The sequence below is a fragment of the Schistocerca americana genome, chromosome 1 (genome assembly GCF_021461395.2).
Source record: "Schistocerca americana isolate TAMUIC-IGC-003095 chromosome 1, iqSchAmer2.1, whole genome shotgun sequence".
Lineage (NCBI taxonomy): Eukaryota > Metazoa > Arthropoda > Insecta > Orthoptera > Acrididae > Schistocerca > Schistocerca americana.
In genome coordinates, this window is record NC_060119.1 from 614,421,943 (window position 1) to 614,443,507 (window position 21,565).

Below are 21,565 nucleotides of genomic sequence, written 5' to 3' on the forward strand. Positions count from 1 at the left end.
AATACTATAAAGAGTGTCTGAACGTGCAAAAAGCCTAAGATATTCTTTCAAGGAACCTTGTTACTGCCAAGTGTAATTTACACTATGGCTTACAGCTGCGGATTATCAGCGCACACGGATGCCTAAAGTGGCATCATTGTGTAGCAGACAGATAACATTCCCTCTCTTATATCCCTCCTCATCGCAGCGACAGAGTTCTCCTTCCTGCTTTCTATGCAACTTAAAGTCCATTGAAATCTAAGGTTAACACCGGGGATTAAACCGACTTCTATGAATATATTTGGAGTGGAGATCCCTAAAACTTTCAGTAAAAGTTGAAGTGTCTTAAACAATATAGTGATTACCAAAAACTTGAAGGCTTTTAGAACTTAAGGCATAATTGTCAGAGTTTCATTCGTAGTCATGTAACAACAGTAGTCATGTAACAGCGTTTTTTCGCACTGATAGCAAGAAGGTAGTTGTCGTACTTGACGTGATTGAGATTGTGTTGATTGTTCGATCCAAGTGAAGTGATATTTCACTACACACTCTTAATGCTATGGATCTCGGAATATTGAATTCCCTAACGATTTTCGCAATCGGAAGTCTCATGCGGCTAGCTCCAACTGCCATTCCACGTTCTAAGTCTGTTAACTGCCGTCGCGCGGCCATAATCATGTCGGAAACCTTTTCACATGAATCACCTGAGAATAAATGACAGCGTCGCCAATGCACTGGCCTTTTATATCTTGCGTAGCAATAATTACACATCGCTGTCCTTCTTCACCTCGGTGTATTTCACCAACACAAAAAACGAACACAGTTGTCTCCGCCTTTGTGTGGGCGCACATTCAAACTCGAGATGAGACTAGAACACGCCACTACCTTTCCTCGATATGGCGCATCCGGTGCTGGACCGCCAGTGGCGTCGCAAAACGGGTGCGGGTGGTGCGGTCTGCACCGTGTCCCATTTTCGTGGGGGTGACAAAACTTGCCATCTTCTGTGGCACGACTACTACAAACATTTTTTGTTCGTCGTTTCATTCCTGACATTTGTCGGAGCCGACAAGCGACTAGAGAATTTATGGACTCGGCCTGTTCCTTTAGCATGCATACCCGCACTTTACCGCTAAAACAGCGTGTACAAAAATTATTCTCTCACAGTACTTGAGGTAGTGATGTCGATTATCTTGCTTTGACATTTTCTAGGGCATTGTTAACACAGATTCTCAGTAACTAAACTGTTTTTATGCTTTGATTGTGGTTTGAAGGTTGTAGTGCTGTAATTATTTTGTGATGACTGGGGATTTCGGATTCTAAAATAGTCAGTCTTTTATTAGTAATCGTATTGTGATCGGAAAGGAGTTCAGGTTGTCGATAGGGGGCTATCCGATTTAGTCTCTCCTGGATTCAAAAAAGTTTTTTTTTTACTCGAATCATGTTGCATAATGTATGTAACAATGTATGTCTATTAAATTGTAAATCCCTTCAAGATAAGGTACTCTAGCCGGTCATATCTGTTTCTTAAATCATGTAACTATGATAGTACGATCATGGACACAACACACTTTCAAGAATCGTGCCACATGTTTTGATTATATACTGCAAATAGATAAGTGCTTGATCCGGATACAAGTAGCGAGAGAGGATTTTCTTTTGCCTATTTTGAAACTTTCTGCATCTCGCACATAGATAAAAATCATTGATATCGTTCGTTATGTTCATACGCAAACATGCAAGTAAAAGTAAAGGAATAATTTCTAGGTAATTTGTAGTAAACTGGGAAGAAAGTCTTTACTATGAAGAAAGATGATTTACAGGTTACTAAACTGAATAGTCAGGACATAACAAAATGCTGGGCACAAGGATTCGACAGTACTTCTACAATGGCCATAGTGCATTCAGCAATACAAGCAAGAATTTGAGAACTTAATTCTAAGACATTTTTTGTACTCTGTACAAGCCACTCTTTTAAATGTGTGGCTTACACGCTTTTGTAACAGTTACGTTATGTGTGACTTTTTTGGAACCTTGGAAACTTTGTAGGTGTTTTACTCATCTTATAGCCACAGATGCACTATCTTTCTGAAAGACGCTGGAGTTACAACTCGGAATTTCATAAACGCGATTGAATGCTCACCACGACGCCTTTAAAAAATTATCTATGCGTTTGAGACCTGCCAGTTTCTTCAGAAACTGTAGAAACCAGAGGATTTCCTCAAATTCAGTTGTCGGCATTTCATGATTTTGTGTGTGTGTGTGTGTGTGTGTGTGTGTGTGTGTGTGTGTGTATGTTTACGAAGTATTGTCTTAGAAGAAGACAACCATCCTCAAAAGCATTTACAGATTGTTGGAGTCAACTTCGGAATGCATATTACGAAGATGATAAGTCTATTGCTCTTTTCGGAAGACAAGAAATATTATCTTGTTCACGAACTAACTGAATTTTCAAAGGTCACATGTGATGAGATATGCATTTCTATGGAAAAAGTAGTACTATGAGGAAGAAGAAAATAATGCCTAGCAAGGAGGCTTCAAAGGAGATGTTGATTTTGCACCACGAACCAAGAAGGTCAGTGTTAAAGTGTATCGAAAGGTCTCTAATGGTATCGTATTGATGGCACAATTTAAAAATTTTCAGCAGAAAAGTTAGAAAGAAGAAATTCTAAGCTTTGTGTTAAGTCACCTACCAATAAGAAGATCGTTTTCTTATTTGTACTGCTTCATTAATAATCAATTGTACTATATTATTTATAAAAGTGCGTTGTACTTAATTGTTTCGAATCTGAAAACTGTTTACAAAATAATTAAAATTACACTTTATTTACTTAAAGCACTTGTATCAAAAATTTCTGCCCCCCCCCCCCCAATTTTTGTTTGTTTTTGTTTTTGTGGGGTTGGTGGGATGCTGACAGCGCTCCACACCGGTTGCCAAACTACCCAGCTAAGCCAATGTGAACAGCAGCACTTTTTCGAAGTAACAGAGGTCGGCGTCTCGATATTTTCCTGTGTGATGACACCTTTGTACAATCTCGTTCATGGATGGGCTTCTGAGGAAAATGCTATGGAAGCCCTTTCCATACTGAATAGTGCTGTCTGCATTGAAAATTTTAACCGTCAAATATTCATAGAATTTTCACAAGGCCTAAGCATAATTTTCAATTTTGTCGCAGCTACCCCTACTGTCCAAGACCTGCCGTTCAGTGCTGTAGCAGCTCAAAAAACGATGTTATCGAAAACTTCTTAGTACAACTGGTAAATGTATGTGGTGTTATCTTTTTAGTAACTGAAGACAAACCAAACAAGAAAAAAGGTTTTTGTTTTAGTTCACCTCGTAGGTTTTCTTTATATTATTCATGGCACTGGGGTCAGAGCTATAATTGCTTCCTGCACCTTTTCGGTTAGTCATGAAAGATAACAAACCTAACACCCAACACGAGAACAAGGCGGAGTCTTCCGTTTTCACAGAGCGTGAGTCGGATAGTGGTGCATCTAACCAGCATCAAGTGTTAGGTCCACTGTTCGGTAATGGCACATCAGTGGAAAAACGACGACAGGAAGTTAGAACACAAAACAATGGAAGCGCCTTGGCAAAGATGAACGTGTGCAGTGTTCCTTGCTAGACGAGGACCAACCTCGTGGCCTGTCATTAGAGAGGCCGCGAGTATAATCAGAGGCGGAGCACGACGGCTTCGCGAGTACCGCAGATGTCAGAGTTGTTATTTCGGCAGCCTGTGTCACATTACCAGCTGCTTACAAGGCACACCCACCTTGTAATGAACTACCATTATACTCCACTGAGTGCTCCTTCCACATAATGCAGGGGCTATAAAACAATTAAACCGTAGGAGGAAATTAAACTGCAGGTGCGTTCTTTTCATGAGCTGTATACTTATCGATTTAAAACACAGAACTAGAGAAAAGTTAATCTTTAAAGATTAACTTTTCTCTAGTTCTGTGTTTTGAATCGATAAGTATACAATTTTCCTTCCCCAATATTAAGTGCCTTTATCTGTACTTATTTTCTTTATAGCTGAAAAACGTATTTGTAAACTTCGCTAAACATTGTTTCGCTATTAATGACTTTAGAAGCCACGAAGAAAGTGTGATGGGTGGTTCAGTTTTATCGTCTCGCGGCAACACACACAAAAGAGCCAAATATCGAAACGCTGAAAGAGAGTATAAGTAAATGAATTCTCTGTCTAGGAGGCAAGTTTGGAGAAGATCATCGAAACAAAGCTACTAGTGAAGACGAAGAAGTACTTTAAAATGTAGGTATAAAATGAGGAAGAAGTTTCTAAAACGTACTAGTCAACGAAACTGAGTCGTATACCATGAAACAAAAGGATAAACACAAACAGAAAGCACCTGAAAGATACAATGGAAGAGAAGTTACTCAAAAAGTAATCAAAGAAAGAAATCTACGGAAAGTCCTTGCCAGGATCTGCTAGGTGGACATTTACATATCATGAACTTTTGCACTGGTAGGAAGTAGAGAAGGGAAAAGTTATATGTACAGACAAATACTCCAAAGTAATGTAAAATATGTTGATGATATTAGGTGCAATATATAAGTATAGGTTAAAATCTCGAGCTAGAAGTCGGAAGACCGCATATATTGTTTATTTATACGTATTTTGTTTTGTTTATTTATACGTCCGTTACAACCATAACATCAGTTTGCTGCAGAATTCTTGAACACATTCTGAGTTCAAATTTAATAAATTTTCTTGAGACTGAATAGCTTATGCCACGAATCAGCATGGCTTTAGAAAGCAACGTTCGTACGAAATTCAGCTTGCTCTTTTATCATATGATATATACTGCGAACAATAGATGGAGGGCAACAAGCTGATTCCCTATTTCTAGATTTCCGAAATGTATTTTACTCAGTGTCCCACTGCAGTCTGTTATCGAAGATACGAGCATATGGAATAGGTTTCCACACATCTGAGTGCCTCGAACGCATCTTAGGTAATAGAATCCAGTAAAATACGTGGAAACTAAGTTGACACTCGGTGCAGTGGCTGGTGGGAGCGACCGTACAGACATTTCCCATTTACAGTATCTCCCATCAGCCACCGAGCCAAGTGTCAACTTAGTTTGCGCATATAGTATATTGTCCTCGATGGCGAGTGTTCATCAGAGACAAGACTGTCGTCAGGAGTGCCGCAGTGAGATGTGACAGGGCCGCTCTTGTTCTCTGTACACACAAATTACCTAACGGACAGCGTGAGCAGCAATTTACGGCTGTTTGCTGATGATGCGGTGATGTACTGGAAAGTATCATAGTATACTGGCTGTAGGAAGATACAAAATAACTTACACAAGATTTCTAGTTGGTGTGAAAATGTGAGTTAATATGGATGGGCATGAGCAACAAACGCTCAGTGTTGAGATACAGAATTATTGGTGTCCTGCTTGACACAGTCATGTCGTTTATTTATATCTGGGTGTATCGCTGCAAAGCAAGAAGGAATGGAACGAGGATGTTAGGTTTGTCATAAAGATGGCGAACAGCCAACTTCGGTTTATTGGGAAAGTGTGGCTCATCTATAGAAGAGACGTTGTATAGAACGCTAGTGCGACCCGTTCTTGAGTAGTGTTTAAGGTTTGGGATCCACTCCTGCTTGGATTAAAGGAAGACATTGTGGTGTGCGTACTGTAAGACCTTCGGTACACACACTATCAGATTATTTGACTTGTCGCTCTAACGAAGTAGGCGAGTGTCAGCAATATGTCTCTTGGTCTTATTGTGGCGTGTTTATCTTCTGCCGTTAGGTCAGACGATAGAAATGCCACTTGCACGCTTAGAGTAGCAGATTGACGGTTACCACCTTTAAACAGAACTTGATTAATTTTCACACACATTTATTAAAATAATAATAAGCATAAATATTACTTAACTGGATTGTGGATGATATTTACAACTGACAATCTGAAGTTCCTTTGGTCTTGGTACGTTAATCTTATTCTCACATATCTCTGATACTTGACAAAGTGTCTATACATTTCTCTTCATGGCTATGTACAGGAATATGATAATCTTATTAGGCGCAGACTGAAACTTGACTACAGACTAATGCACACTGATTAATCGGAAGTCTGTACACTCGTTATAATACCTCGTGCGTTCAGGTATCACTGCGCGAGTGTGATCCACGAGGATAAAAGGTTCTACATTAGCAGCAATCTCATTGGCTGCGTTACATATTAATACACGGATCGGCGGAAGCAGAATTTGGTCCGTCTCTAAGACAGCGCCATCTCGTAGTGCGGAGACAGATGAGCGCTTTGCCTGCGCTGTTGTGCTTAGCGGGGCGCGCTCTATTGGGAAAGTTGTGTACGCGCTGACTACATGGAACTATGTACACAACAGACATCGAACCAGTTCATAGGCGTGCTGCTAGGTTTCTTCCTCATATGTTCGATACACACTCAAACATTACAGAGATCTTCGTGCACTCAAATGGCAGTCAGTGGAGAAATGATAGCTCTCTTTCCGGAAGGCATTACTGTGGAAACTTAGAGACCTGACATTTGAAATTGACTGTAGAACGATTCTACTGCTGCCAACGTACACTTTGCGTAAGGACCACTAATATAAAGTAAAAGAAACAAGGAATCGTACTGAGGTACAAAGACAGTCGTTCTTCCCTCGCTCTGTTTGCGAGTGGAACAGGAAAGGAAATGATTAGTAGTGGAAAGTTAGAAGGAAGAAATTCTAAGCTTTGTGTAAAGTCACCTACCAATAAGAAGAACGTTTTCTTATTTGTACTGCTTCATCAAAAAAATGGCTCTGAGCACTATGGGACTTAACTTCTGTGGTCATCAGTCCCCTAGAACTTAGAACTACTTAAACCTACCTAACCTAAGGACATCACACACATCCATGCCCGAGGCAGGATTCGAACCTGCGACCGCAGCGGTGACACGGTTCCAGACTGAAGCGCCTTTATCCGCACGGCCACCCCGGCCGGCACTGCTTCATCAATAATCAATTGTACTATATTATTTATAAAAGTGCGTTGTACTTAATCGTTTCGAATCTGAAAACTGTTTACAAAATGATTAAAATTACACTTTGTTTACTTAAAGCACTTGTATCAAAAATTTCTGCCCCCCCCCCCCCAATTTTTTGTTTGTTTTTGTTTTTGTGGAGTTGGTGGGATGTGTCTGAAAGACGGTGGAGTTACAGTTAGGAATATTCAGAAACTCGATGGAGTGCTCACCACGATGCCTTTAAGCCTGCGTTTCTGTGCTTTAAAAAAATTATCGATGCCTTGGAGGAACTGCCAGATTCTTCAGAAACTGTAGAAAACAGGGGAACTCCTCAAATGAAGTTGTCTGCATTTCATGATGTGCGTGTGTGTGTATGTGTGTGTGTGTGTGTGTGTGTGTGTGTGTGTGTGTGGTGTGTGTGTGTGTGTGTGTGTGTGTGTTTACGAAGTATTGTCTTAGAAGACAACCATCCTCAAAAGCATTTGCAGATTGTTGGAATCAACTTCGGAATATGTACCGTATAACGAAATGATAAGTCTATTGCTCTGTTCAAAAGACAAGAAATATTATCTTGTTCAGGAAGTAATTCAATTTGCATAGGACACATGTGATGAGATATTCATTCCTGTGGAAAATATGGTACTATGGGGAAGAAGAAAATAATGCCTAGCTAGGAGGCTGCAAAGGAGACGTTGACTTTGCACCAGGAACTAAGAAAGTCAGTGTTTAAGTGCATCGACAGGTCTCTGCAAGAAACCATGGCACATTGCAAAACCATGGACCGCATATCAGATCGTTCTTCTGTTTTAGAACCTAGGAATCTGAGTAAAGCTCCAGGAACTGACCTTTCCACGATTATGAATAGCGTGGTTCTCATTTATGATGAGATTTCTGGAGATTGTAGCCTCACACGCTGAAGAAGAATTCAGGAAGCTTCCAAAATTCTAAAAGAAGTGTGACTTGTTTTGGCAGAGTTTAATCATTACAGTTCATGCACGTATATGAATTTTCCAAATATCTCCCATGCCTCATTTTGGCGTTAAGGTTTTTCTTAACTTTGTATGTATGTTTCGGTAGCGTAATATGGAAGGAATTTGTTAAAAGTCAAACTAATAAAGAATTATCTTAACTCCACTTTGAGTTAGACACGACTCTTTAGTTTGTAAATTTCGTCAATCGAAAACAGTCCAGCTAATGGTACCGTATTGACGGCACAATTTTCTGCAGAAACGTTCGAAGGGAGAGACTGTAAGCTTCGAGTAAAGTCACCTACCACTAAGAAGATCTTCTGTTATTTGTACAACTTCATTAATAATCGGTTGTACTATATTATTTATAAAAATGCGTTGTACTTACTTGTTTCGAATCCGATAGCTGTTTACAGAAGAATTAAAATTACACTTTACTTACTGAAGCACTTGTATCAAAAATTGCTTCCCCACAAATTTTGTTTGTTTTTGTGGGGTTGGAGGAGGGGGGGGGGGGGGGGGGCAGGCGTGACAACGCTCCACATCGAGTGCCAAACTAAAACTACTCAGCTAAGCCACTGTAGACAGCGGCACTTTTTCGAGGTAACAGAGGTCTGCGTCTCGATATTTTTCTGAGTGGCGCCGACCGGGGTGGCCGGTCGGTTCTAGGCGCTTCAGTCTGGAACCGCGCGACCGCTACGGTCGCAGGTTTAAGTAGTTCTAAGTTCTAGGGGACTGATGACCTCAGATGTTAAGTCCAATAGTGCTCAGAGCCATTTTTTCTGAGTGGCGACACCTCTGTACGATTTCATACATGTAAGGGCTTCTGAGAAAAATGCTATGGAAAGCCTTTCCATACTGTATAGTGCTGTCTGTACTGAAAATTTTAATTGTCAAATATTCACAGCATTATCACAACGTCTAATTTTGGATTTTGTCGGAGCTACCCCTACTCTCCCTGACCTGCCGTTCCATGATGTAGCAGCTCAGTAAACGATGTTATCGAAAACTTCTTAGTACAACTGGTGAATGTATGTGATGTTATCGTTTTAGCAACTGAAACAAACCAAACAAGAAAAAGGTTTTTTGTCTTAGTTCACCTCGTAGCTTTTATTTTTATTATTCATGGCACTGTGGAAAGAGCTTTCAGTCCTTCTTGGACATTTCCGGTTAGTCACGAAAGATAACGTAAACCTAACACCCAACACGAGAACAAGGCGGAGTCTTCCGTTTTCACAGAGCGTGAGTCGGATAGTGGTGCATCTAACCAGCATCAAGTGTTAGGTCCACTGTTCGGTAATGGCACATCAGTGGAAAAACGACGACAGGAAGTTAGAACACAAAACAATGGAAGCGCCTTGGCAAAGATGAACGTGTGCAGTGTTCCTTGCTGGACGAGGACCAACCTCGTGGCCTGTCATTAGGGAGGCCGCGAGTATTGTTGTGTCTAGACAAGACAGCCTAGACACAATGAGAGGAAGCCGAAAGGCACGCGCTTAAACTCACGCAGGGTGGCGTGAGGTCTGAAACAGGATACGTAATGAAGGCTATAAAGAAAAGTATGTAGCTTCTGAAATACTTAACTTTAATCCATAATTGTAGAACATCTCTCGTTACTGTACATGCTTCATAATATTAATTAGCAATTGAATACGGCGCCTTGCTAGGTCGTAGCAAATGTAGCTGAAGGCTAGGCTAACTATCGGCTCGGCAATTGAGAGCGTAATTGTCAGTGATCCCCTTCTGGCAAAGTCGTCTGTACAACTGGGGCGAGTGCTAGTAAGTCTCTCTAGACCTGCCGTGTGGCGGCGCTCGGTCTGCAATTACTGACAGTGGCGACACGCGGGTCCGACGTATACTAATGGACCGCGGCCGATTTAAAGGCTACCACCGAGCAAGTGTGGTGTCTGACGGTGACACCACAAGTATAACCAGAGGCGGCGCACGACGGCTTCGCGAGGACCGCAGACGGCAGAGTTGTTATTTCGGCAGCCTGTGTCACATTACCAGCTGCTTACAAGGCACACCCACCTTGTAATGAACTACCATTATACTCCACTGAGTGCTCCTTCCACATAATGCACGGGTTATAAAACAATTAAGCCATAGGATGAAATTAAACTGCAGGTGTGTTCTTTTCATGAGTTGTATACTTATCGATTCAAAACACAGAACTAGAGAAAAGTTAATCTTTAAAGTCCAGTACCAGTTTTCCTTCCCCAATATTAAGTGCCTTTAATTCACTTACTGTTATATCTGTACTTATTTTCTTTATACCTTAAATACATATTTGTAAACTTCCCTAAACATTGTTTCGCTATTAATGGCTTTAGAAGCCATGAAGAAAGTGTGATGGATAGTTCAGTTTTATCGTCCCGCCGCAAACACACAAAAGAGCCAAACATCGAAACGGTGAAAGACAGTAGAAGTACGAGGTGCATTCAAGTTCTAAGGCCCCCGATTTTTTTTCTCCAGACTGGAAAGAGACAGAAACACGAGCAAATGAGGCCGCGTTCATTGTCAATATGTCCCAGAGATGGCAGCACCGTATGGCAGATGGAATTTTACCGCCAGTGGCGAGAATGAGAACTGTTTTAAATACTTAAAATGGCGACGTTTTCCTTACTTGAACAGCATGCAATCATTCGTTTTCTGAATTTGCGTGGTGTGAAACCAATTGAAATTCATCGACAGTTGAAGGAGACATGTGGTGGTGGAGTTATGGATGTGTCGAAAGTGCATTCATGGGTGCGACAGTTTAATGAAGGCAGAACATCGTGTGACAACAAACCGAAACAACCTTGGGCTCGCACAAGCCGGTCGGACGACATGATCGAGAAAGTGGAGAGAATTGTTTTGTGGGATTGCCGAATGACTGTTGAACAGATCGCCTCCAGAGTTGGCATTTCTGTGGGTTCTGTGCACACAATCCTGCATGACGACCTGAAAATGCGAAAAGTGTCATCCAGGTGAGTGCCACGAATGCTGACGGATGACCACATGGCTGCCAGTGTGGCATGTTGCCAAGCAATGTTGGCGCGCAACGACAGCATGAATGGGACTTTCTTTTCATCGGTTGTGACAATGGATGAGACGTGGATGCCATTTTTCAATCCAGAAACAAAGTGCCAGTCAGCTCAATGGAAGCACACAGATTCACCACCACCAAAAAAATTTCTGGTAACCGCCAGTGCTGAAAAAATGATGGTGTCCATGTTCTAGGACAGCGAGGGCGTAATCCTTACCCATTGCGTTCCAAAGGGCACTACGGTAACAGGTGCATCCTACGAAAATGTTTTGAAGAACAAATTGCTTCCTGCACTGCAAAAAAAAACGTCCGGGAAGGGCTGCGTGTTTGCTGTTTCACCAAGACAATGCACCCGCACATCGAGCTAAAGTTAAGCAACAGTTTCTTCGTGATAACAACTTTGAAGTGATTCCTCATGCTCCCTACTCACCTGACCTGGCTCCTGGTGACTTTTGGCTTTTTCCAACAATGAAAGACACTCTCCATGGCCGCACATTCACCAGCCGTGCTTCTATTGCCTCAGCGATTTTCCAGTGATCAAAACAGACTCCTAAAGAAGCCTTCGCCGCTGCCATGGAATCATGGCGTCAGCGTTCTGAAAAATGTGTACGTCTGTAGGGCGATTACGTCGAGAAGTAACGCCAGTTTCATCGATTTCGGGTGAGTAGTTAATTAGAAAACAAATCGGAGGCCTTAGAACTTGAATGCACCTCGTAAATGAATTCTCTCTCTAGGGGGCAAGATTAGGAAAGATCATCGAAACAAAGCTACTAGTGAAGACGAAGAAGTACTTTAAAATATAGGTACACAATGAGAAAGAAGTTCCTAAAACGTAGCACTGAACGAAATTGAGTCTTATACCATGAAACAAAAGAATAACAAGAAACAGAAAGCAACTGAAAGATACAAAGAAAGAGAAATTACTCAAAACGTAATCGAAGAAAGAAATCCATGGAAAATCCTTGACAGGATCTGCTAGGTGGGCATTTACATATCATGAACTTTGGCATTTGTAGAAAGTGGAGAAGGGAACAGTTATAAGTACAGACACATACTCCAACGTAATGTAATATGTTGATATTAGGCGCAATACATAAGCATATGTTAAAAGCTGGAGCTAGAAATCGGAAGAGCACATATACTGTTTATTTATACGTCACTTTAGTAAAGTATTCCGTTACAACCATAACATCGGTTTGCTGCGGAATTCTTGAACATATTCTGAGTTTAAATATAATAAGCTGAATAAATTATGCCACGAATCAGCATGGCTTTAGAAAGCAACGTTCGTACGAAATTCAGCTTGCTCTTTTCTCACATGATATATACTGCGAACAATGGGTGAAAGGCAACAAACTGATTCCGTATTTCTAGATTTCCGAAATGTATTTTACTCAGTGTCCCACTGCAGTCTGTTATCGAAGATACGAGCATATGGAATAGGTTTCCACACATCTGAGTGCCTCGAACGCGTCTTAGGTAATAGAATCCAGTAAAATACGTGCAAACTAAGTTGACACACGGTGCAGTGGCTGGTGGGAGCGACCGTACAGACATTTCCCATTTACAGTCTCTCCCATCAGCCACCGAGCCAAGTGTCAACTTAGTTTGCGCGTATAGTATATTGTCCTCGATGGCGAGTGTTCATCAGAGACAAGACTGTCGTCAGGAGTGCCGCAGTGAGATGTGGCAGGGCCGCTCTTGTTCTCTGTACACATAAATTACCTAACAGACAGCATGAGCAGCAATTTACGGCTGTTTGCTGATGATGCTGTGATGTACTGGAAAGTATCGTAGTCCACTGACTGTAGGAAGATACAAAATAACTTACACAACATCTCTATTTGGTGTGAAAATAAGAGTTAATATGGATAGGCATGAGCAACAAACCCTCAGTGTTGAGATACAGAATTATTGGTGTCCTGCTTGGCACAGTCATGTCGTTTATTTATATCTGGGTGTATCGTTGCAAAGCAAGATGGAATGGAACGAGGATGTTAGGTTTGTCATAAGGATGGCGAACAGCCAACTTCGGTTTATTGGGAAAGTGTGGCTCATCTATAGAAGAGACGTTGTATAGAACGCTAGTGCGACCCGTTCTTGAGTAGTGTTTAAGCGTTTGGGATCCACACCTGTTTGGATTAAAGAAAGACATTGTGGTGTGCGTACTGTAAGACCTTCGGTACACATACCATCAGATTATTTGACTTGTCGCTCTAACGAAGTAGGCGAGTGTCAGCAATATGTCTCTTGGTCTTATTGTGGCGTGTTTATCTTCTGCTGTTATGTCAGACGATAGAAATGCCACTTGCACGCTTAGAGTAGCAGATTGACGGTGACCAACTTTAAACAGAACTTGATTAATTTACACACACATTTATTAAAATAATAATAAGCATAAATATTACTTAACTGGATTCTGGATGATATTTACAACTGACAATCTGAAGTTCCTTTGGTCTTGGTACGTTAATCTTATTCTCACATATCTCTGATACTTGACAAAGTGTCTATACATTTCTCTTCATGGCTATGTACAGGAATATGATAATCTTATTAGGCGCAGACTGAAACTTGACTACAGACTAATGCAGACTGATTAATCGGAAGTCTGTACACTCGTTATAATACCTCGCGCGTTCAGATATCACTGCGTGAGTGTGATCCGCGAGGATAAAAGGTTCTACATTAGCAGCAATCTCATTGGCTGCGTTACATATTAATACGCGGATTGGCAGAAGCAGAATTTGGTCCGTCTCTAAGACAGCGCCATCTCATAGTGCAGAGACAGACGAGCGCTTTGCCTGCGCTGTTGTGCTTAGCGGGGCGCGCACTATTGGGAAAGTTGTGTACGCGCTGACTACATGGAACTATGTACACAACAGACATCGAACCAGTTCATAGGCGTGCTGCTAGGTTTCTTCCTCGTATGTTCGATACACACTCAAACATTGCAGAGATCTTCGTAAACTCAAATGGGAGTCAATGGAGAAATGATAGCTCTCTTTCCAGTGGCATTACTGTGGAAACTTAGAGACCTGACATTTGAAATTGACTGTAGAACGATTCTACTGCTGCCAACGTACACTTTGCGTAAGGACCACTAATATAAAGTAAAAGAAACAAGGAATCGTACTGAGGTACAAAGACAGTCGTTCTTCCTTCGCTCTGTTTGCGAGTGGAACAGGAAAGGAAATGATTAATAGTGGTACATGGTACCCCCGTCAGTGCACCTTACAGTGGCCTCCAAAGTGTGTATGTACGTGCAGATAAATTTCATTTGAGATGCTAACTCCTATTTCATATTTTTGTAACAACTGAATGATGAATCACTAAAACAACTAATCAACTTGCTGAAGCATATAACATACTGGCCAACCTTTCTATGATATTCGGAACTGTGGTAGTTATAATTACTTCCAAACGATATTCTTCGCAAGTGTTATTGACTTCACCGTTTCCCCGTATTACACCAAAAATTATCTCTACTACCATGTCACATGTGCCGAGTGGTCAGCTGCTCTAGTGCGTTTTGTGTTACTAAATGTAGTTACTCTATAGATATTTCCAATCCATAACCCAGCACACAGCACCTTATCCTGTTCCTGACAATGCCCATGTAAGTTGACCTATAAAGAAGTTTCCCGTAAATGATATTTTAACCTTATCATTTCGTCTTTTGTTCCAGGCTGTTCCCTGATGAGTCGTTGCCAACATCCTAATTATCCTACTTAGTAAGTATTATTTTCTAATATCAAAAGCCACGCGGGATAGACGCGTGTCCTCAGGCGCCTTGGCACGGTTGCGCAGCTCCTCTCGTCGGAGGTTCGAGTCCTCCCTCGGGCATGGGTGTGTGTGTCGTCCTTAGCGTAAGTTAGTTTAAGTTAGATTAAGTAGTGTTTAAGCCTAGAGACCGATGACGTCAGCAGTTTGGTCCCATAGGAACTATCCACCACCACCACTATATCAAAAACAAACTTTTTATGACCCGCTTATCTATCAAATTTAGGCTTGGTAAATTTCGGACTACAGAGAAACTCCATATGAAAGTTAATGCCGCTAATTGCCATTAATGTGTTAAGTGGGCTGAGAAGAAATCGACCACATTCTCTTAATTTTTGCAATACGTGATGCAAATGAGAGAGAAGTGAGTTGTTATACCTTACTGTTCGAATACGAAGACAGAACGTGACTTCACTGCTTACTCGTATTCTATCTCTCATTAACGTCATTGTTTATGTTTATTTTGTAATCTAAACCTCCAGAAGATATATCAATCTATATGTCAAACTAACGACCCGTCCCGGCTTCGCACGATTGGCAGTGGCCAAATGATTTGACTCGCGTATCAGATTTTGTCTTGTAGCTCGAATAAAATACAGAGAACAACGTTAAATAAGTGAATACCATGATCTCTTACAATTTACGCTATGTAAGCAGCACACTCCTGCAAAGATGTCTGGTGGCATGACTGTTACGTGTCCCATATATAATTGTCCTTTGGAGTGTCATCCCATGCTAATGATGGGAGCACATAGTGATGTAAGCAATATTCGTACATATATTGTAAATATTGTATGTGAATCATGGCTCTATCACGAAAGGAAAGCAGAAAACTGAGAGCTGAGCCATTTTCGGCGCTGCTGCAAAACTTCCTTTGTTGTGGCGTAACAAGCTTGCTACGCCACACTGGATACGTTATGACTGCTATAAAGAAAATACGTAGCTTTGGAGTATACTTAACTTTTAATCTTTGTTGGTTTACAACGTTCTTCTTGAGACATTTATACGATAACTCTCAAACTAGGTAAGGCTAATGGCGCCTTGCTAGGTCGTAGCCATAGACTCAGCAGAAGGCTATTCTGTCTCTCGGCAAATGAGAGGAAGGCTTCGTCCGTATTGTCGCTAGCAATGTCGTCCGTACAACTGGGCGAGTGCTCGTCCGTATCTCGAGACCTGCCTTGTGGTGGCGCTCGGTCTGCGATCACACAGTGGCGACACGCGGGTCCGACATGTACTAAATGGACAGCGGCCGATTTAAGCTACCACCTAGCAAGTGTGGTGTCTGGCGGTGACACCACATCCTTTATACACCAGTGCCCAAAATTAAAGTAACAAAAGGAAATTTTGCAAGGTTGCGTTTATTTTGCCACAAAACAGTATAAATAGATGATAGTAAAATAGAAATAATGTAAAGAATGCATAACGTAACCAACTGCAACATGCATAACGGTAGACAAGAATATTCTTCCTTTCTTTCCAACTTAATAGATTTGAACACACATTGTGACAACTGGTTAATGTGCACAGCATGAGGTGTGACAAACTCTGACGACCACGGGGCATTGTGTGAATGATATTATCACTCTCATTTAGAGGCAATAACGCCAGTTCCTCCTGCAGAGCCGCTCACAAGTCTTGGAGATTGGTTGGCTGATGCTGAAGTGGTGCAATTCGTCTCCCTAGTGAATCCCAGACATGATCTATCAGATTCAAACCGGGGGAGCGAGGAGGCCACGCCATGCGCGCAATATCTTCCGTTTCCAAAACCACATCCACTACTTGTGCTCTATGATGTTGACCATTATCGTTCACCAGTACGAAATCTGGGCCCACAGCATCTAGTAAAAACCGCGCATGAGATTACAAGATCTCCTCACGGTACCTGAAAGCATTCACATCCTGCTGATTCATCCGTACAGTTTCATGAAGAGGTGTTCTAGTGATCAACATAATCCCTCCTCGATATCGCTCTCTTTCCACAGTGTTTGGGTTCCGAAATCGAGTTCCACGTGCCCTCCAGATACGAATCCGTAGAAAATCACTCTCCAGACAAAACCGGGAATCATCTGTGAAAAGAACACTGGCCCACCGTTCGTCCGTCCAGGTGGCATGTTGGCGGCTCCACCCTAGATGTTCCCTTCTGTGAAAGAAACGCCAGAGATAAACAGCGGGTCTCCAACAATGAAGGCCACTCTGCTGAAGCCTTCTGAACACCGTTTCCTTGATACAGCACGTTCAGGGGATGCTGTGAGGTCAGATGCCAATTGCAGTGCAGGAATTAGGCGGTACCGTCGTGTCCTTACAGCCAAATAACGGTCCTCTCTTTCTGATGTCGCACATGTTCGGCCCTGTCCTGGTCTCCGGGATACAGTTTCGGCCTCTATAAACTGTCGCCAAATCCAAGAAACAGCAGAACGATTCACTTGAAGCCATCGGGCCACTTAGTTTGCTACTCTCCAACTTTCGTTCTTCCTATGGCACTCCACAGCAAAGAGTGTGTAGGCGTCATCTCTGTACCATACTGCAGCGTCTGTGACTGTGTACACAGCGATTGTGGATGTGAGACTGCCTTGGAAACACTGTCCCGCTTGATAGGTGCCTTGACGTCATTCCTGGAGTGGTTGTCCGTTGATGGAAGTGCCATCTTCCGTGCAGGACACGATCGTAACGACATCTGTTGACAGTTTGTATGGTTATATCGTGAACTAGACACAAGACGAGGAAATAGCAGTTTGTTGCTTTAATTTGGACACCTGTGCATAAATGAAGTAAAGCTGCATCCCATGCTACATTTTACTCTACGCACAAATAATTGTAACTCACAGGTTTTGGACTCGCCGTTTTTCCGCTCTGGAGTTTTTCTGAAACGTTTGCAGCCAGTTCAAGCAATGAGGACCATAAGGCCCTAAAGTACATCATCGTCGATTGGAGGATGTCTTCATGCTTCTGACATCTGTTGATCTTATGATGAGTCAGCTTTATCTGTGCTATTGGCGCACATAGCTTAAAAGACAAAGTGAAAAAAATGACCTAGCCGGGATTTGACCCGATAACCTTTCGGTTCGTACCCAAGGTCTTAATATTTTTTAATTTTTTTTTAATCAGGCCTCCATCCACCCCCACAGCCGACCTTTATGCTTGCCGGAATATGCCTTCATCGGCCAGGTTCATTCAGAGGCCTTCTTAGCTTCTTGAATTAACTAAACTCTCCTTATTTAAATAAATTAAAACTTATATTTCTTTTCGGGTGTAACTCACAATTGAACTCTATCTTTTTTTTTGAGTGACCTGAAGATCTATTGCCTTTGCGTCGTTCAGACGTCGCAATAAACGGTAAATAGATTGGGATACAAATAAAATTAACCTTTTGGACGAAATTAAATATTATGCTTCTTCGTCAGAAGTCTTTTCTTGTATTCCTGGAGAGACCAGGTGACAGTGTTACTGCAGTAATACTTCTGAATACAAGCTTAACATGTTTCTGCTATCTCAGGACATTGCGACTTATTCGTATCCTTGTGTCAAAGTATAAGGAAGGAAGTTATAAAAAATCTTCTAACGTTGAAACTTTGTTTCTAATGATGCGTTGTTGTTCTTGTTTTGGTTTTCAGTCCAAAGACTGGTTTGATGCAGCTTTCCGTGCTGCTCTATCCTGTGCAGGCGTCGCCATCTCCGAGTAACTATTGCAATCTACATCCTTCTGAATCTGCTTAGTGTCTCCCTCTATAATTTTTACCCTCCACGATTCCCTCCAGTACTGAATTAGTGATCCCTTGATGCCTCAGAACGTGTCCTACCAACCGATCCCTTCTTCTAGTCAAGTTGTGCCACGAATTCCCCCTCTCCCCGGTTCTATTCAGTACCTCCTCATTAGTTACGTGATCTGCCCATCTAATCTTCAGTATTCTTCTGCAGCACTACACTTAAAAAGCTTCTATTCTTGTGTAAACTGTTTAGCGTCCATATTTCACTCCCATAAACGGCTACACTCCAAAAAATACTTTCAGGAAAAACTTCCTGACACTAAGTCTATACTCTATGTAAACAAATTTCTCTTCTTCAGAAACGCTTTCCTTGCCATCGCCAGTCCACATTTTATACCCTCTCTACTTCTAGCATCATCAATTACTTGGCTGTCCAAATAGGAAAACTCGTGTACTACTTTGTCTTATTTCCTAATCTAATTCCCTCAGCATCACCTGATTTAATTCTATTACATTCCATTATCCTCGTTTTGCTTTCGTTGATGTTCATCTTATATCCTTCTGTCAAGACACTACCATTCCATTCAGCTGCTCTTCCAAGTTGCCAACTGTCTCTGAGAGAATGACAATGTCATCGGTAAACCTCAAGGTTTTTATTTCTTCTCCCCTGATTTTAATTCCTACTCCAAATTTTTCTGTTTTTTTCTCTACTGCTTTCTCAATATACAAATTGAATAACATCGGCGATAGGCTGCAATCCTCTCTCACTCCCTTCTCAACCACTGCTTCCCTTTCGTGCCTCTCGGTTTCTGTACAAATTGTAAGTAGTCTTACGCTCCCTGTATTTTATCCCTGCCACTTTCAGAATTTGAAAGACAGTATTCCAGTCAACATCGTTAAAAGCTTTCTCTAAGATACCCCCCGGTTTTGGTTGCACCTAAGGCGCGGCTGGCTGTGTGTACCACTGAAGCACGCAAGCCTCCCCAGCAGCGGCAATGTCCATGGTTCATGGGAGGGTGGGGGGGGGGGGGGGGGATGTGTAATGACACAGTTCACAAAATTTGTAAGCAGTCCAGTACAACTGTTGTATTTCAACTGGGGCGTAAACTCCAGTTTAGAGCACCTCCTCTAAACATATTGCGGTTTGCTACTTCCTGTTGATAACTGCTAGTCTTTTCGTGTCCATTACTACGCCATCTCACCAGATGCGAATTTGGTCATGCTGTTTGCTGCGTCAACTCATAGCTGCTTTCTCGAGTTATGGCAGCTGTTCACTAGGGGTCTGTGGCATAGTTTACATATCGTAATTTTAATTCATGATAAGTCAGTCAATTTGTACGAAATATTTATAAATTACATAAGAAACCTTCCTTGTGAACCAGTGTATTATTAGTGAGAACTAGATAAGAGTCTCTGCAGCGGTTGCTGAGATTAGCCCACACATACAGATGGGTACGAGCAAACGTCTTGAATTTATATACAGAGAGATGGAGAAGAGAAGATTATAAGAGAATACAGAAATATTACAGCTAAAGTCATATTTTTAACTCAATTTCTTACCATCTACCCTTAAATTAATTTCTTCTTATGTTGTTCTCAAACTGTCGTCAGCGACTTGTCGGAAACAACGTTCGTTGAAATGGACTGATGTTTAATATAATAAGATTAGTAGTAGTGGATGATAAATATGCTTATTAGAAGCATTAAAGTGTATAGAGGAGGTAACAAAAGGGGGCTGGTGATCAATCAGGTCACATTTATTACACATAGCAGAAAAAAGGGTGTTACATAGGCACGGGAAAGACACGTTTTGCAGGTTTAGTCAGAAGTACCTCCGAGGATTCACGCCACCATGAAAGTAACAATCCATACAGGAACCAGTGGATGGAGCATCTCTGGAAGTTTTTCACTCACATTACGGGTGCTCAGGTCACTTGTTGTGACAAGGCAAATATCAAGGCAAGTGCGTGCAATTCTGTGAAGTGGCTGATTCTGAAAACACCTAAATCCACTTTGGAAATCTGTACTCTGGTTTGCGTGTCTGGAGGCGCGATCTAATTCTGAGCGATAGTACGGAAAAGATTATTTATCTATATATTTTGACACATCTTCCCCGTAGCGGTGGGCTCTGCAACTACGTCACGGCGCCTGTTATAAATCGAAATACGTGGAGAGAGGCTCTGTCCAATGATGTCTGGTTCTTTTCTGTATATCTTGCATTTTTCACGCAGTCGTCTTTTGAAGCCCCCGGGCTGTTTATGAAAAAGCTTGTCCTTTCTTGATTAAGATTATTTTCTAAACTGTTCCTCGGACACTAATCAAACGTACCAGTACACCATATGAAACTGTTTCTTGTGTGAAATGTTCAAAACACCCTTTTGGCCACTTCTGGTCAAATTTTAATTCTTAGGTCCAACAACATTGTTTTGTGCACCACTCCATGAGAGATGAACAGAAAGAGATGAAGTTCCGTGGCTTCTGCTTTATCCGGAACTAAACACCTTATGTTGTGACCAGTGGGAGCAGTTGAAAGCACTTGTGTATAGAATTTCAGTACAAGGTTTATAGTGTCTGCCTGCCCGGATAATGGTAGGCTTTAAAAGTAAGCGCAGTACTTCAGGGATACATCAGCGTACCCAGGATTGAATTCAATAATGAGATACGTACTCGTACGTACCAGTGTAGAAGAAGTTATTTTGAACATTTAATTTAAGAATTGGTTTCGCGTAGCATTGTCGTACGACCTGTATGTTTCCCGTTAATAATACAGATGAGAGCACGTGGAGGGTCGAGAGAGTTCTTAAGAACACATAATGTTTCCTGGTCGGTGTTTCAACCTTTTGACTGATTTAATAAATTAACAGATTACAATTAAATGCAGCCTTACCAAAAGCCTCCCCACGCTCCACATGTAAAGAGATACGTCTCTCCGTTTGCCGTACAGCCTTTAAATGACTCCAAGTTCCTAGGAAATAAGATCTCTCGGAGGTTTTGTTGGATTCGAATAACTTCCGCAATTAGACCTATCTTAGAACTATGCCCTTAATCAGACTTACATTTGCGACGCTTATAGTAATTGTTTTAAATATGTTTCTCTGGAT

General features: G+C 41.6%; 1 protein-coding gene across 1 annotated transcript in view; it reads left to right on the forward strand.

Annotated features, from left to right (window-relative positions):
- The window catches only part of LOC124607340, a 193,472-nt gene that overhangs the window by 91,983 nt on the left and 79,924 nt on the right, over positions 1–21,565 (forward strand). The window contains exon 2 of the mRNA XM_047139648.1: positions 14,666–14,711. The gene's annotated coding sequence lies outside the window, so the exon portion shown is untranslated. The remainder of the gene's footprint in view (positions 1–14,665; positions 14,712–21,565) is intronic.